Genomic DNA, 16,539 nt, shown 5'->3' on the forward strand with positions numbered 1-16,539 from the left:
GATAGAATTAACGTAAGTCTCTGGGCCCAATTCCTGATACACAGTAAGTTCTAAAAATATCACCAGTTAAAAGGCTATCTTATTTTTATTTTTGACTATTCAAGGGAAGTGTTTACAGACAATGGATGTCAAAAATATTTAACAATTTAAAGACATTTTTGTGGATTCCATGTGTCTCCCAAATATCATGCGCTGGAAATTTAACCTCAAATTTTTATGTTGATGGTATTGCAGGGGGCTTTGGGAAGCAACGCAAATTGTGTAAAACATCAGAATGGGGTCATGATTAGGGACTGATAGGGACTTGTCTTAGTTACTTTATGCTCTTCGCTGAGACAAAATAGCTGATGCCCAAGTTGGGAAAGGAAAGATTTATTTCTTACAGTTTTTGGAGGTTTCAGTCCACACTCAGTTAGCTCAAAGGCAGGCAGGCGGGCATGGCTGGGCTATACCGTTCATGGAGGCCGCAAACAGCAAACAGGAAACAGCACAGAGCAAGACACACCTACTTCCTGCCATTACATCACATCCTGGCCCCACCTCTATGTGGGTGGAGCACTATACAATGAACCAATCACAAATGCACAATGCAAACTCATGAGGCTTGGGGGACACAGCCATAAACCATGACAGGACTGAAGGAAGAAACTCTTGCTATTCTTTTTCTGCTGGAAGGTAATGCCTTCCACCAGGTTATGTACAGCACAAAGCCTTTGGCAGATGCCAAGATGACACAGGGACCCCACTGCCTAACCATGAGCCAAATAAATTTTGTTATACTCTGTATTTTGTTATAGCAACAGCAAAGAGACTAATGCAACAATCAAAATATCAAACATTCCAGTACTGGGTCATCATTTGAGTGCAAGCTTGGATCACTGCAGGAGCAGATCTGTTACAGCTCAGTCACAGATGTATTTGTGTCTTGTAGCCCAGGGCTCAAGGTAGGCAGTGTAGTGTAAGACAGCACTATGCTTTCTATGTAGACTGTAGTGCAGGGGTGCCTGTGTTCTAATCCTAGTCCAGACATTTAGTAGCTATAAAACTGTACACACCTAGTTAATTTCTTTGAGCTCAGTTTTTGTTGTTGTTATTGGATTTTGCTTTTTTGAGACAAGGTTTCACTATGTAGTTCAGGCTGGTCTTGAACTCACTATGTACCTCAGACTGGCCTTGAACTCTTGGAGATGCTCCTGCTTCAGTGCTGGGATTATAGAGATGTGCTTCTAGCCCATTGAACTCAGTTTTTCATCTCTAAAATGGAGAGAATAACAGTACCTGCTTGTGAGAATGGTCATGAGGATTAAAGCAGACAGTGCATGCAAAGTACCTGACATGCAGTGAGCACCGTAAAAACTCACTATAACACCATGCTGAACAGTATTTGAGCAGAAGGCTGCTTCTGGTAAATTCCACTAGAAAATACAAATAATATGTGAGACTGAGAACTCTCACTCCTGCCGTGTCAAGAATTCTGTTACAAATGGGTTTAGGTGCCTAAACAGCCAACTCTTTGAGTACTATTGACAAGGCACTGTGGTAAGCACTTTCCCTAATTTACCTAACTTAATATTCAGAATAACGCTGTATGATGGGTACTATTTTTCTTCCCACTTTACAGATAAAGAAACAGGATAGCGATATTAAGCACTGTGGTTCCAAGTGGTCAGTAGGGCTCACGATGTTCAAAAGCTATATGAACATAGGCTGGGGTTCAGGGCTCACTCATCCATGGTGTGTACAAGGGCTCAATGCTGGGCTGGAGATCAAGAGCAGCAGCAGCTCTGGGTCGGGGAGGGGATGTGTTTATCTTTTGCAGATTTGTTTACTTGTTAGGGGAGAGAGGCAGACATGCATTGCCTGCAGAGGCCACCTCCCTGACGCCATCCACAGAGGGAATCCCAGCAGAATGCTTTCCCAAACCTTGGGCACCTGACATCAAGCAAGGAGGAGAGGCATATTTCTCAGCACAGTGCTAAAATGAGACAGAGATGGCTTGTTTCTGCCTGGAAATATTCATCCCATCACTGATCTATAATACCCTGGTTTTACAGTCCCCTGTTACATAGGACACAGGAATAATGTTAAACTGTGTCATTAAACACCATTCACGGGTGCCACTAATTACAAGTCAAACCCACTTATTGAAAAGATCGAATTTATTGTCTTCCAGTTGAGTTGGGCACAAGAAAACAAAGAATCAGGAAATTAGGGGCTAGGCTAGGAAGCAGGGGGGAAAAGGCTAGGGATAGGGCAGGATAGCATGTCTGAGAGAAATTGGTGCAGCACTAGAAACAATCTTGCTTGCTTTACTGTCTCTTGAGGAAGCCCTGAACATGTCATAGAGGAAGACCTCTTGTGACTCTTCGGCATGCATGCTGTATAATGCTGACCTTTGAAAGAGTGCACACACGAATGTTGTTTCCAGCTTCTAAAACACTCTACTTTCTCTTCAGTATCTGCCTTATTGCAATTTAAGTACCCATCAGTCAAGTAGACAGTAAGTGGCTTCTTATATAAATACATGTGGAGTTCTGCCTTTGCAAGGGTCTCTGAAAAGCCTGTTCCTCAAAGTCCTTTAAAGTTCCCTTTTGGCTCCAGCAAGTGAGTGCAGACAGATCCAGAGATGGAAATTCTTTCTGTGCAAATGAGCTCCGCGGCCAAAAAGTCAAGATGAGAGATAATACTCAAAACTCATTGCTGGAGCACTCCTTGGAGGCACGTCCTTGGGTAATACCACTGAGGTCTTTCTTTTGCTTTTTGTTATTGTCCTCATTTACAACAGAAACTTTAAGAAATGTTCTTATGCATTTTATAAAATGTCCATAGTAAAACAAATGAAAGATATAGATCAATGAACAGAAGAAAATAAAAATCATTTGTAACTACAATACTGGGATTGTTCTCATTAACAAATTTTGTTTGGATTTTTTTTTCTTTGTCACTCTATAGATCCACCCACTGATATGTGGTCACTTAATATTCTTAGATATGAATGTTTTTATTGTGGATTTTCAAAGCATAATATGTAGACAAAAAATGCAAAAATCCTAAGTATACTCAGTGTGTTTCTATACCCTGAGCACATCACTGTGCATAGCACCCAGCCCAACAAACAGAGCATTACCAGAACTGGGTGCATCTCCTTCTGCTTTTTCTTGCAACCTGAAGTTCTTTCTTCACTTGAGGTGTCTCAGATTTTCCACCTTCATCCCTTGGAAAGGGAGGTCTCTACAGATCACAAAGAACAAAAACTCTCCTTTTGGACAGAGATGCAAGAACAAATCAAGAGAGATGAAAGAATATGAATCATTCTGAACTGATTTGTCTACATCTGGAAATGTTTTTGTGTGGATTAAGATTCATGCCCACTGTTTCTCTTACAGAACTTTTGGGCTTAGAGTAGGGCCAGTGTCCTTTCTAGGAGACCCAGAAATTCCTGTGCTTAATTTAGTTTGTTTATCTCTGTCCTCTTCATGTCCCAGAGTCCTTTATGAAGACTTAGAGTTAGTAGCTTCCTGCTTTCAGTATGGTGAAGGCCCAACTGTTGGTCAACTCAACTGAAGTAGCCTACATACTCCAATTCTCAGTGTGCTATTCATTTGTACTAAGTACATCTCAGACATGCAGAGAGAGCTGATACAGACAGGGTTCAGTCCTCACTTTCAGAAACATGGGTGCAATTTTTTGTCCATGCCATGACTGTGGTCCTCAAATTTATCTGTGCATCTGAATTATCTGGAGATCTTATAAATATACAGATTCCTAGGAATAAATATACAGATTCACTGTTAATCTAACCAGACCTGCAAATCTGAATGTTGACCAACTCACCGAGTGATATTATGCAACCAGACTGGCATGTACTGGAGGATTATATTTAGAAATCACCCTTCCTATGGCCTGTTAATTATATTGTAAATACAAAGATCCAATTCAGTGCTGTCAAAACCCACTGAGAAGGTGATGATAGGATATAGAGAGAAGTCATGTGGTAAAGATCCTCTTCTGTCCCTCATTCAACCAGTCTGATTGAATTTGCATGAAGATCAAGAGGGTTTGTAGACTCTTGGGCCACTATCAACCACCACCGAGCACACCTTTTGCTATGTCATTTATTTTATCAATGGGGAAATTTATGTGAGGATCGGGGTACCCTGGGGGAACCCCTCTCCTAAGCTCTGACACTGTTGGTCTCTACCTTCTAGCATCATGCCAGTATCTGCAGGTCTCCTGAGGCTCCTGAGAAATAACATCACGGATTAGATTATGTCCTGTTGATTAGAGGTCCCTTGTGCCTGGATATGGAGGCTTTTAAAGCTCAGTTTTCAATTATTAGAAACACAACAAGGGTGGAGAGAACATTCACAGTGGAAAACAAAGAAAGGCCTTTAAAAAACCACAGCTGTAGCAGACTGGATCACTGCTCTAGAAGGAGCTAATCTGAAGTGTGAGCTCCAAGTATACTGACCCATTAGGATGATGTGTAAGCCAGTCACCAGCCACATTTAAACTATGCACCGCTAAAGCCAGCACTGCTACCATTAATGACAGAGCTGGTCTCTTGTGTGGGCCAGCCACTGAGTGAGCTAGGAGTACAGCTGAAGTACAGAGTCTGCCAATGGAAAAACATGGAGGGGAAAGAGACGAGAAAGGACCCACATTCGGAACTTGGATTCCTTACCTCCAAGGGGAAAAAAAATCTCCAATTGTGGCATTGGAAAAGTTAGAAAAGATATAGAAGGAACTTTTCAAAAAAACCAAAACCAAAAATGGAGCAGTTATTCTGTCACTCAAAATCCTGGTACTGCAGGAGAGAGGCTGCTAAGTTTGCAGCTGTTAGAGCAGAATCCTCAAGACTGAGTGATTTCTAATGAGCAGAAATTTCAAGACCACACAGATCTCAAGACTAAAAGTCTGAGACCAAGTGCTGTCACCAAGCCAGATCCTCTTGCTGTGTCATTGCATAGTGGAAGGTGAGAGGGGGAGAAAGTGAGGGAGCAAGAGGGAACCCACTCTTGACAGCCCTTTTCCCTGTGGAACCTCATGCCCTGGACATTTCCCATGATGCTCTGCCACCCAGAACTTGCTTTGGGGATTGTTTCCAGTACAGGAACTCTGGGCACATATTTAAAGAAGAGCAGATGAGGAACATTTTAACCTCTCCACTGGATGCAAGAAGCAAGAATAGGGAAATCAGGATTACATGAGCTTTTTAAAAAAAGTATTTGCTTTGATTAAAGTAAATTTATTGAAAGATAAGCTTCTTATTGAGTTTTGTACATATAAAAGAAGTAAAAAACATGTATGAATAGCTAGGTGAATTGTTATAGTGTGAATATGTCATATTTATGAAATGAGCCCAAAATGAAGGAATAGAAATTGACAGTTCTAAAGAATTTCACTTGCTATCTCCAAACACTGCTTTCCACAAAGGGGACTGCTGTGTTTTTCACTTTAAAATTTTGTAATTCTTATTAGGCCACGTCTTCAGTGCATAATGATTGCATTCATCATGAGGAATTGGTACATGTAGATAACACGTTTCAATTTTTTAAAAATCTCCTTCCCTTCCATTTTTCTCTCCCTCCCTCCCTCGATCCCCTTTTTCTTAATTACTAACCCCAGGGCCAGATTTGAATACTTTTGAGCCTTACTTAAATAGACCCCTTAAACAGTACTCTTTTTGTATCTGGCTTCTTTTGAGCTATATTGTGTTTATGAGATTCATCTACATATTTGTATACAGCTGTTCATTTTTATTACTGTATAACAATGTTCTATTCTATGAACAAGCCACAGATTTTCCTTTCTGTTTCAGACCACTAATTTCCAAGGTTTTCCTATTACGAAAAAAATCTTGCTGTAAAATTTTATTATGCTTTTAAGATAATTTTACCTTTTATCTTATTATAAAACTAATTAAACCATTTTTATTTAAAAAAAGTATTAAATATATGGCAAAATTTTTCTTGGAAGTAAAAGTTATACTTTAGTACTACCATTTTCTATAACAATAAATTATCATTAGCATACACATCTCCACAGGCCCTCATCACCATTTCCTCACTTTTTTGAACAGTGGGAGAAACACACAAATACACGAATAGAGAGTTGAGAAAGTACCTGTATTAAATATTAAGAAAATTGCAAATTTGAGTAGGGCTCTTTAGGTTGAGAAAATAAACTTATAATGTAGTTTTATTTGTGTTCTAGAATCTGAATGATCTTTTCATGTTAAGTTTGACTCCCCATTGCAAAATGGCACTATGAAATAAACCAACGTGGCCTAAAAATGATAGAGGCGTAATTCTCTTAAGCAATCTAGGGATATAATGTGACATCTTAAGATAATATCAGAGACTCATGTTACTATTCTCCTCATCTGTCATCCTGAGCATATGGCTTCTATTTCCATGGTCATTCAGTAGTTCAGTATTGTTGTTAGCAAACTGACAGTATGTCCATATTCCAAGTCAGAAGCAGAAAGGAAGAACAAAAAAGGGCATGCCAACTTCTGTCTAGGCAGAAGCCACATGTACTTGCACTTACATCTCGCTTGCAAGAATTTCAGGGAAATAGGAACACCCATATAAATTAGGGCTACTTTAAATGCAGGACAAAACAAAGTATCGGGGTAGAGGCAGGCATGAAAAGTTTGTCACAGCTTTAAAGATTAGGCAAATGCTGTATTTGGCCCAAGGGTGGCAGACCAAGGATGGGTAGCCTTGTGATCGATACCAGGGAATCACCTAGAAGACTGCAGAGCCACAACTGTACTTGACAGCAGCAGGTACTAGACGTGGTTGACTTGTTTCAAGGAACTCTCCATGACACCTTTAGGAGCAACTTTCATAGTACTGAATGATGCTTCTCCAAAATATAAGAGGTTAATGAAGGGAATACAAATACTTTTATCAAGGGCAAGAAGAGACAATGTGCTTTCCTTTGTAAAGTGGTCTTGTTTTTCACAGTATGGCATAGAAAAAATGATAGAATCTACTCTGGAGATTTTCATTCATAAAGAAAACTACATCTAGCTAAATTGGTGTTAAATGTAGCTCTTTCTGGAGGTAGAAAAATGAAGTAGGTTACATTTTAATGGAGTTTTGAAAATAGTAGTGAAAAATAAATCTAAGTTTAAATGGTTCTTGAAGTACTTAATAAAAATATTTACCAAATGACTATTCTAGCGCTCTAACATTACAGCGTAGTCACGTTTTACAAACTTTTAAAAAATTTCAAAACATTTAAATTTATTTGAAATATAGTTCTCACTGTATGTATCCAGGAAATAATTCTTAAATATTCTCTAAAGTGGCTTGGGTTCTGTACTATTTATTTCTTAAGTAATTTTCTCGGTATATTTTAGCAATAATAATAGCAATAACTAAATAAAAAACAGAGATAAAATTGTGCTTATTTACTCACTGAAATAAAGTGAGCGTGTAGGCCAAGACCAATTTCAAAAATCAGGGAGTGAGATTACTCCAGCTTTGGATCGGACACAGACTCCACTGTGTAATCAGAGTTTCTACTGAATACTTTACACAGTTGTAAGAAAAGACATTTACCAGTCAATGTAGAATGGTTGAACAATTGCATATGCTCTTCTTTTGTGAGGTCTGTACCCAAAATAACTTTACTAAAATGGCAAACAACAACTTTAGCCTTTTAATAGTACCAACCATCCAGTTGGTTTCCTTAGAGGTTTGGAAGGTAAGAGTGGCCGAGCTTCATTTCATCAAACGTGTGCCATATACTAATTCTATACAATATAGTCACAGAAAGTTTTGGATCCTTTTGACATAGAAAAATGTGATGTTCCTGGCTGAGGACATGGTTTACCTGCCTAGTATGTGTGTTTGTGCTCTTAATTTTTACAGGTAAGGGAATAGACAATAATGAGGTTGAAAGCTAGCCCAAGGTCACATGGATACTTGGGTTGAATAAGAACTGAGAGCCCCACACTAAATGATTTAAAAGGTTTTTCCCAGGGACTTAGATACTATGCTTCATTTATGTGACTATTAAAACCATGTTGTAAAGTCAGCTCCAAGCATGGTGGGCGGTGTTCCTAACTGGATGCAAGAAATGCACCCTTGATGACTAAGACTGCAGTATGATACTCCATGTTCAGGTGGAATTGATTCACAGAAGTGTTTTTTTCTTTAATCTCCCAGGATTTTCAGGGCTAATCTAAATACACAGCCAAGGTGAAGCTATTTCTAGTTTTAATGTTCTTCTATTTTCCTTCCTCGTGGTTTCAATAATACTTCCTGTTTGTCATACATACTTTCTGTTTCTTCCACCACAGAGTCTTTGTTGCTGCTCCTACTGCTGGAACTTTCTTCCCTTCTTGTCCTCAAGTGGCTTGGTGCCTCCTCTTTTTAGCGTTGGCTGACACAACCCTTTCCCTGGACACCCTACTTAAATCATAATAATATGCCGGCTATTCCTTCTTACCCTTCCTGTTTTATTTACCAGCATATCACACCCTTTAAACATGCTTTATTATCTTACTGGCTTACTTTGATCATTGTTAGTCTCCCATCACTAAAATATAAGCTCCATGAGACAGGGATGTTTGTGTGTTTCCTGTTTCTGGATCCAGCTGGAGATGTTCCAGAATTAAGAACAGTCCTTGTGATTTTGTAGGCAAATCATTCTATATTGGATTTATTGCTTACAAGAAGCTTCATATATTACTCTTCTAGATTATATGTACAATGACCAAAATATTTTCTAAAGCCAAATTTGATGTATCAGGTCTGACACTTTAAAGTCCCTTCTAGATTTCTAGGCAGCCTGGGATATAGAGTTTGGGCACAAATGCTACAGTTTTTTTTTTTTGAGAAATCATAATGATTTAGTGACAGTGAGTTAAAAATCAGATGGTTCTGTAAAATCTAGAATTTACCACTGCTAAAGTGAGCCTGGATAGACAATAAGTTAAATGCCAGTAGAATTCCTTTAATTCCCTACAAATGGGTACTGTGTCTCATGTGAGAGCTGTGACAGTTCAGAGATTCTTGAGAAGTCAGTTTTTAAGACTTTCTTTAAATGAAAAGTTAATTACCTGGTTCATTTAATAGGATATGTAAGTGGCTATAAGCTTAGGACACCAACATTTTAAATATATATTTGGTCCCTTCTACATATACATTACATACTTCTTTATTATTGATGTTTATCTACCATTTATATATATATGTAAAATGTATGTATCATTTATATATAGATAAAAATAATTCCTCTGGGTTTCTATTGAAAGACTCTCAGTGAAGCAAGTATTATTATGTTTTGGAAATCAAGTCTCTTCAGCAGTATTTGCCTTCTGGTAATAGAAATTAGCTGATTGTAGGTTAGGCAGAAGTGAATCGATTCAGAAGATAGTTCAACATGAGTATGAGAATAAAATGGAGGCAAAAATTTTCTGTTTTAAACTTTAGGCTATAAAACTATCATCGTCAGCATGTACACATTTGACAGTTTTAGTGATTAATTGCCTAAATTTGACTAAAGCAACAGAAGGTAACACATTGAGACCAAATAAGACTGCATGTTGATCCCAGAATCACACCAGCTTCAATGGTCTCTTACATTTTAATTTTACACTTCCCAGGGATTACATTTTTTATAGTGTGACAAAGATAATTAATCTTAATGTTCTAAGACAGTCAATCCACCTTTATAAGAAAAGAGAGAAATTAAACCCCAAGATTCAACACAGGGAACTCTTAAGACTTAGTGGTCGACCTATGATGTTTTTGATAATGATTTTGAGAATCTCTTTTCCTTTTGAACAAGATTAGTTAAATTTTGGAGAGTTTCTTTGTTAAAGTTACCAAGTGAGATCAATAATGACATTCAAAAATTAAAAACAAGTGTGTATTTTTTCACAAAAGAAGAAACCAGAAGTGCTAGTACTACCACATTGTCAGTGTTTCTGGAAGATGATCCTCTCCTGTGTCCAGTGCAGGCACAATGTGTTCACAGAGTCCCTCTTGTGCCTGGTAGGGTGATCCTATTTGCATCCTGCTTCCTCACTTGACGAGCTTGGGGACAGCTGTACACAATTTAATTATCATTTGTCAACAGCCCCAAATTCTGCGTTCAAATAAAAGAAGGCTGCTAGGGCACCCCACACTTCAGAATATGTGCTCAGTTGTGTTACCCAACTAGTGTGATAGAGCATCATTACGATTAAGAGTTTTAGAGCAGTGACCACATCTTTGTAAAACTGTTGCCAGTCAACTTCAGAATCTTTTTCTCATAACTCATTAGCTCATCATTTCTTTGGGATTCCCCCCATCTTCAATGTTGACGTGCCACACAAGAATGAAGGATAAGTAGCAGAGAATAAAATGGAGATCAAGCATGCCAGTGCAGGTCTCTAAAAACAAATAGTTAATGACTAACCCTAAGTTTCCTTGGGCAGTGAATTTATGACTAAGAATTCTAGTCACTTAACTCTTTGGTTAAAATGTGTCTTTCCTTACATTAGTAGTCTAGAGTTTAATATGATTTAGAGGATCATATGACCAGCTTTACCTTCCTAACTAATCCTCAAGGTTGTGTCTATTTATTGAAAATCTGCCAGGAGTATAGCTCAGTGACATAAGCACCTGCCTGGCAAACACAAGGTCGTGAGTTCAATTCCCGCTAACAAAAACCAATAAACAACAACAACAAAAACTATTTATTAAAAATCAAAGCTCAGGCAAAAGTAGATTTGCCTCGAATTTGCCAGATTGTTGGGGGGAAAGTGTTTTTACATTATCGGGACAGTTACTTTTGAATTTTTCTACTGGAAATTTTTTAAAAACTTAGGAGTTAAGGATGGGAGAGACATATCTAGAAAATATTTATATCTTATGCAATACAGTGAAAGTCTTCTAAATAATTTTTCTTTTAAAATAGGAATATTTGATTAGCATATTTAGATGTCAAATAATACAATTTGTAGAACAGTTTACATGAATATATTTATTGAAACATTGTTTATAGTAAGAAACATTTGGGAAATAATTTAGGTATCTCATAGAAGAACAAATAAATAAATTATGAAAAATTTGATTAAATAGCCATTTTAAATATTTATGAAGTCTATGAAGCAACATGTACTATGCTTACGGTGAAATAACCAAAGAAAACCCAATGTTAGTATTATAAAATGAAGAGGAACAAAAAACCAGGATGTAAAAAGGGGATGTACTGATTTCAAGTTTATTTCTTTGTATGTAAAGCTGCTAAAATCTTCATGCCTATAAATTGATTGACTTAATTTGAAGTAATGTATTAGAAAGATTTATTTTTATATAGAAGATAGACTGTGCAAACCTTACTGATACCATCTTAAAAGAAGAGAGAAGTTTAGGATACCTGAGCTTATTTTTATTTATGTATTTATTTATTTATTCCTAGTATCATGAATTGAAGACACGACCTTGTACTTGCCAGGCAGGAGCTGTGCCACTAAGCCATATTACTGGCCCCCCTGATACTTGAGTTTAAATAAAAACCCATTCAGTAAATATTCTTTTGAGTTGTCTCTTCTATCCCCCAATTTGTTCAGCATTTGAAAGTTTTGGATATGCATATGTATAATTTATGCTTCTAAGAGGAGGCCTTATTTTTCTTTAATCCTTCTGTTTTTAAAAGTTAGCAAGAAACAAACACACAAACTCTCAGCTCACAAAGAAGCACTGTAAAGAAGGACAGACATCCATAGTGTGTTTTGTTTGTTTGGATTTTGTGTTGTTTTTGCTGGTTGCATAAACACTGGCAAGAAAATTTACTTGCATTTGTAAAATTTTCCTTTATTAAGTAAAGTTTAACTATAATACTTCCTTCAAGGACATCATTTCTGAAACATATAGCAATTAAGTATCTGAACAGGGTGCATATTTTAGTTCCCAGTGGCCAAAAGTAACAAATTTATTATTTAGGTGAAATGAGTCAAATCACATAAACTAGAAGTACTTACATATAAAGTATGGAAAGAGGAAATATTATTTTATGGAGATGTAGAAGGAAGTCGAAACATAAAAACTTTAAAAATTTTTGCAAATAGCTAAAGTTCAGAATTAAAGCCATTTTTTTCTATTTACTTTTGCATTATTAATCTTTTTTGCTTTTTCTTCTGAGGATGTAGGGTCATCCATATCCCCCAATGCTGAACCAGCAGACCTTAATCAACAAATATCTGAGCATTCTGTGAATTTAGTAACATATTGATTACTCTAGATTATGCTTCTCTAACTTTGATGTGCACATTAACCACCCAGGGACAGAATTAAAGCATGGACACTAATTAGTGGGTCTGGGATGGGATCTAAGAAGACAGATTTCTAAAAAGTTCCAAGCTGATGCAATGAAACCACTTAGGAACCAGTCTTTGATAGCATCTCTCTCTGGGGTATCAAGAAACAAAGTCAAACATCTTTATAAACAGAAATGGAATAGACAATTAACTGAGATGAACCCCAGAGCTCTCGCCAGATGGTAACGGAAGAGCTGCGCTTGATCTCCAGCCCACTGCTGGTGCTGGAGGACCAACATCACCTAAAGATAATGGGAGGACTGGCTGAGTATATCTAGTTCAGTTGTTGATTGAGATGCAAGAGCTCAACAATCGTTTTTCCCTTTCTTTCTATAAAGTAATTACCACATGAAGCTGTTAGGGCATGTGATCAAATAACATTTCAGATCCTAAAAAATGGCAGCTTGCATTTTCTGTTTCTTAGGAACCTAGTTTCTAGAAAGCCGGGCACCATGATAAAATCTAATGCCAAATAGGGAATGGAGCCCCAGGGACAAAGTCGTGTGCAGAAGACATCACTTTTTAAAATCCAAAATTTAGAAGAAGACTGAATAAATTCAACCAAAACACCAGAAAGATAAACTTTCCAAAAGAGAAGTCATGTAAAGTCTAAGTGTAGGGAATGGAGGTGTGGTGGGTGGGGTTTGGGGAGGAGCAGAACTGGACCAGGAAGCTAATGACATGATGTTAAGAAAAGAAGGTTGATGCAATATACATTCATGGGGGGAAAAGTCCTTGAGAAAGTTCTAGGGATAAGAATGTCCCAGAGATTCAGAACTGAGCTGTTAAACATTCAATCTGAAGTTATTTGCCATGCATCACTTGACACAAATTTTCTTTGTGGCCCTGGACATATCCAGCCCTGTGTAGGAATTATTATGGGGTATAAAAGATTCTGGCTGCATCCACCATGATGGTTATGTGCTGTAGGGAAAGGAAGCAGGGAACTCAATTCCCTGATAATTAACAGTCTAAGATCCCCAGAGCTATTAGAAGACACAGGAGGCTTCCATCATGAGGGGAGGCCAGGTTATAAATGTTGGGGGCCATAAATTCACAATGGCTAATTTTGCATACTTCCCTGAGGGATAAATGGAGGCTTGGGATTATGGTATCACCCTTTTGAAACTTCCCATTAACTCTTTTGGGATGGGCCATCCTCTCCCACCCACTAAGACTATTAAGATTAAAAAGAACATTCCAGGGCAAGATCCTTCTTAGCATAAGCTCATCTTCATCTTCTCCTGTCACGCATTGCCTGCTGAGTCATCCACGTTGGAATCTTCTGCCAATTTTAAATCTTCCCCTAACCCTTCTACATTGTATACACCCAGTAAATAGAGACTGGCTTGGAGTATTTAGTTTCTGCCTGTCCTGAGGCATTGACCTCCCAGCTCCCATAATGCATTACTAAATTTTTCTGTTTCTTATTCCATCCTTTTGCTGTACCCTTCATATCAGCACAGGGGGATCTTGGCCAGGTCCCCAATATATATGCATCTTTTTTCTTTGGATTTTAAAAGTTCAGGTAACCCCAGTAAACAGGAGTCCTTGGGGATTTTTATATGAAATGAGGTGTTAGTAGATTAGTGCTAATGTAAATAAATAAAGGAGGGAAGGAAAATTGATTAAAAAGTCCATGCACTTTAGATTTCAAATTATAAGTGAGTAGAGGGCATTTGGGATTCTGAACAGTGAGGTGAGCTAAGAAGTATAGATTTCATTTTGGCAAAATTTATATGATAAGGTTAGAGAAGCAGATGGGTCACTCATAACCCTTTTATCAAAATTATTACAAGATTAGACTATTTCCTCATCCCCAATAAGTTTTATCTGCAAATTTTACCGTGTAGACTTAGGATAATAATTTAAGCCAAGTTTTCTGTTCAGGCTTATAACTTCAGTCTTCTTCCTTAATAAAATACCTTCTTCAATTACTATGTTTAACAAGACAACTTTCAAAAATTACTTTTTACATGTTTGCCATACATAATGATCACATTTATCATGGGGAATTTGTATCTGTACATAATATATCTTGATTCATTTTCCCCATTCTTTTCCCCTCTCCTCAACCCTTCTTCCTCTCCCAATTTCCTAAAGCTGTTCCCATTTTTCCTTCAGTTCTCTCTGTTTTTAAATCTCTTTTTTCTTTGTTCCCCCTTCCTTTTTCCCCTTTCCATTAGAACAAGTTCACCACACCCACACTAAAGAAGTGACAGCTTTTACTTCTGGCTTCCTACCTAGGACAGTCACTCTTGGAACCTTGGCACCATGAGTGAGGAAGCCCAAGCTGCCTTGTGGAGAAGGGAGCATGGATGTGAACTTGCTCTCAGGACCAACTAGCCTGCACTGTGGATGAGCCTTCTTGGAAGGGAATGGACTCCCATTCCTCCCTGATCTATGAGCCCTTGTGGTCTCCAGGATGTCATATTTCAGCATAGTATAGCAGGAAGTATAAGACATAAACTCGAAAAATATTTCTCAATGGATTTATATTCAAAGTTACTATTTTTCTATTCCTGAATATGAACTCAAAGTTTTCATTGAATAATATAAAGTATTATTCCTCCTTCTGTCTCATCATCCCCTTCCCATTTGAGAAAGATCTATCCTATTATCTCTTTTATTTTGGTGTTTCTTATATAAAAATTTGGTTTCTTATATCAAAGAAACCATATGATATTTCATTTTGTTATGTCTAGTTTATTTCAGTTAACATTATGGTCTCAAGGTGCATCCATTTTTCTAAAAATTCCTCAAGGTTTCCTTTATGGCATAGTAGTACCCCATACTGTCCGTAAATGTCACATTTTCTTAATCTATTCATATGGACATGTAAGCTGCTTCCAAAATGTAGCTATTATGAATTGTGCTATGAGCATTGATATATACATATCACTGTATTGTGATGCCTTTAATTCTTTCAGAAAGATAATAAAAGGGAAATAGCTGGGTTGAATGGAATTTCTAGTTTTAGCTCTCTGAGGAATATTCACTCCAATTTCTAAACTGGTTGTACTAGGTTACATTATCAACAATGTAGAGAGTTCCTTTTCTCCCCATAGCCTCTCCAGAATTTGTTATTATTTAGTTTTTTATTTTTTTGTACTGGGGATTGAACTCATGACTTCGAGCTTGCCAGGCAAGTGCTCCAGTCCTATTATTTAATTTCTTGATTGTGACTGAAAGGCTTTTGGCCCAGGCCAGACACTGTAACTGGAACCAGGAAGCCCCTATCTCCCCCGCCCCTAGGAATTTACCTGTGATGCCATCTTCCCCACACTTAGGAATTTACCTATGGTGCAAAACCTAGGACCAATGGGCTACTTGTGCATCCCTAATGCCCCCTTAAGTTCCACCCCAAACCGAGGCTACATACATACCCCCCACGCCATGTGTCCACCAGAGAGATCGCTGGACTCCAGCAGTGTGGGTGTCGGTCATCTCTCTCTGTGTTCTCAGAATAAAGGCCTCTTTTTGTTTTATACTTCTCATCTTTTGGAAATACTTTTCATGTTTTGGAAATAATCCTATCATTTGGTGCCGTGACTCAATTGGCAGGTGATTGACTCCTGGGACATACCCAGTTGAGTACCCCAGCCGATTCACGAACCGGATAACATCCTGGATTAATTCTGTGCTTTTTCCTCTCCCAAGACATCCTTGTTGCCAGCCACCTGCACTCACCATCGGCCTGATTGATTTCAGGTGAGCACTTTCCAGGGAACTCTTGGCACTGGGCAGCTCTATTCGACTGTTCTCCCCGTTCGTGTGGGTCTGTGGCATTTTCACATCCTTAGGACAGCCCAGGGCAGGGTTCTTTCTGGACAAACCTGTGTCCACACTCTAAAATCTCTCACGTTCTTTGGGTTCGGATAGCCCAAAGCAGAGATTTTTGGACCGCCCACACTGAAAGACCCTCACTTCCCTTAAAGCCTCGTGCTTTCACGGGCAAAACTGCTACTGACCCCACGTGAATTCCACTCATAAATCTCTCAGTGACGACTGGAATATATGAGTTTTTGAAACCTTAGCCACCGTGTGGTGCCACAAAAAAGTGACAGCTTGTTCTCTGGACCACGGCTTATTTCTTGCCTGAATCAGTCATGGGAAATGTATTTTCTAACTCCCAAAAGATGCCTTTACAATGCCTAATTTCCAATTTACATACTCTTAAAATTAAAAGTACCATAAAAACTAAACAATTAACT

Source organism: Cavia porcellus, unplaced genomic scaffold (genome assembly GCF_034190915.1).
Source record: "Cavia porcellus strain 051 isolate PalLab524CR breed Dunkin Hartley unplaced genomic scaffold, mCavPor4.1 scaffold_27, whole genome shotgun sequence".
NCBI lineage: Eukaryota > Metazoa > Chordata > Mammalia > Rodentia > Caviidae > Cavia > Cavia porcellus.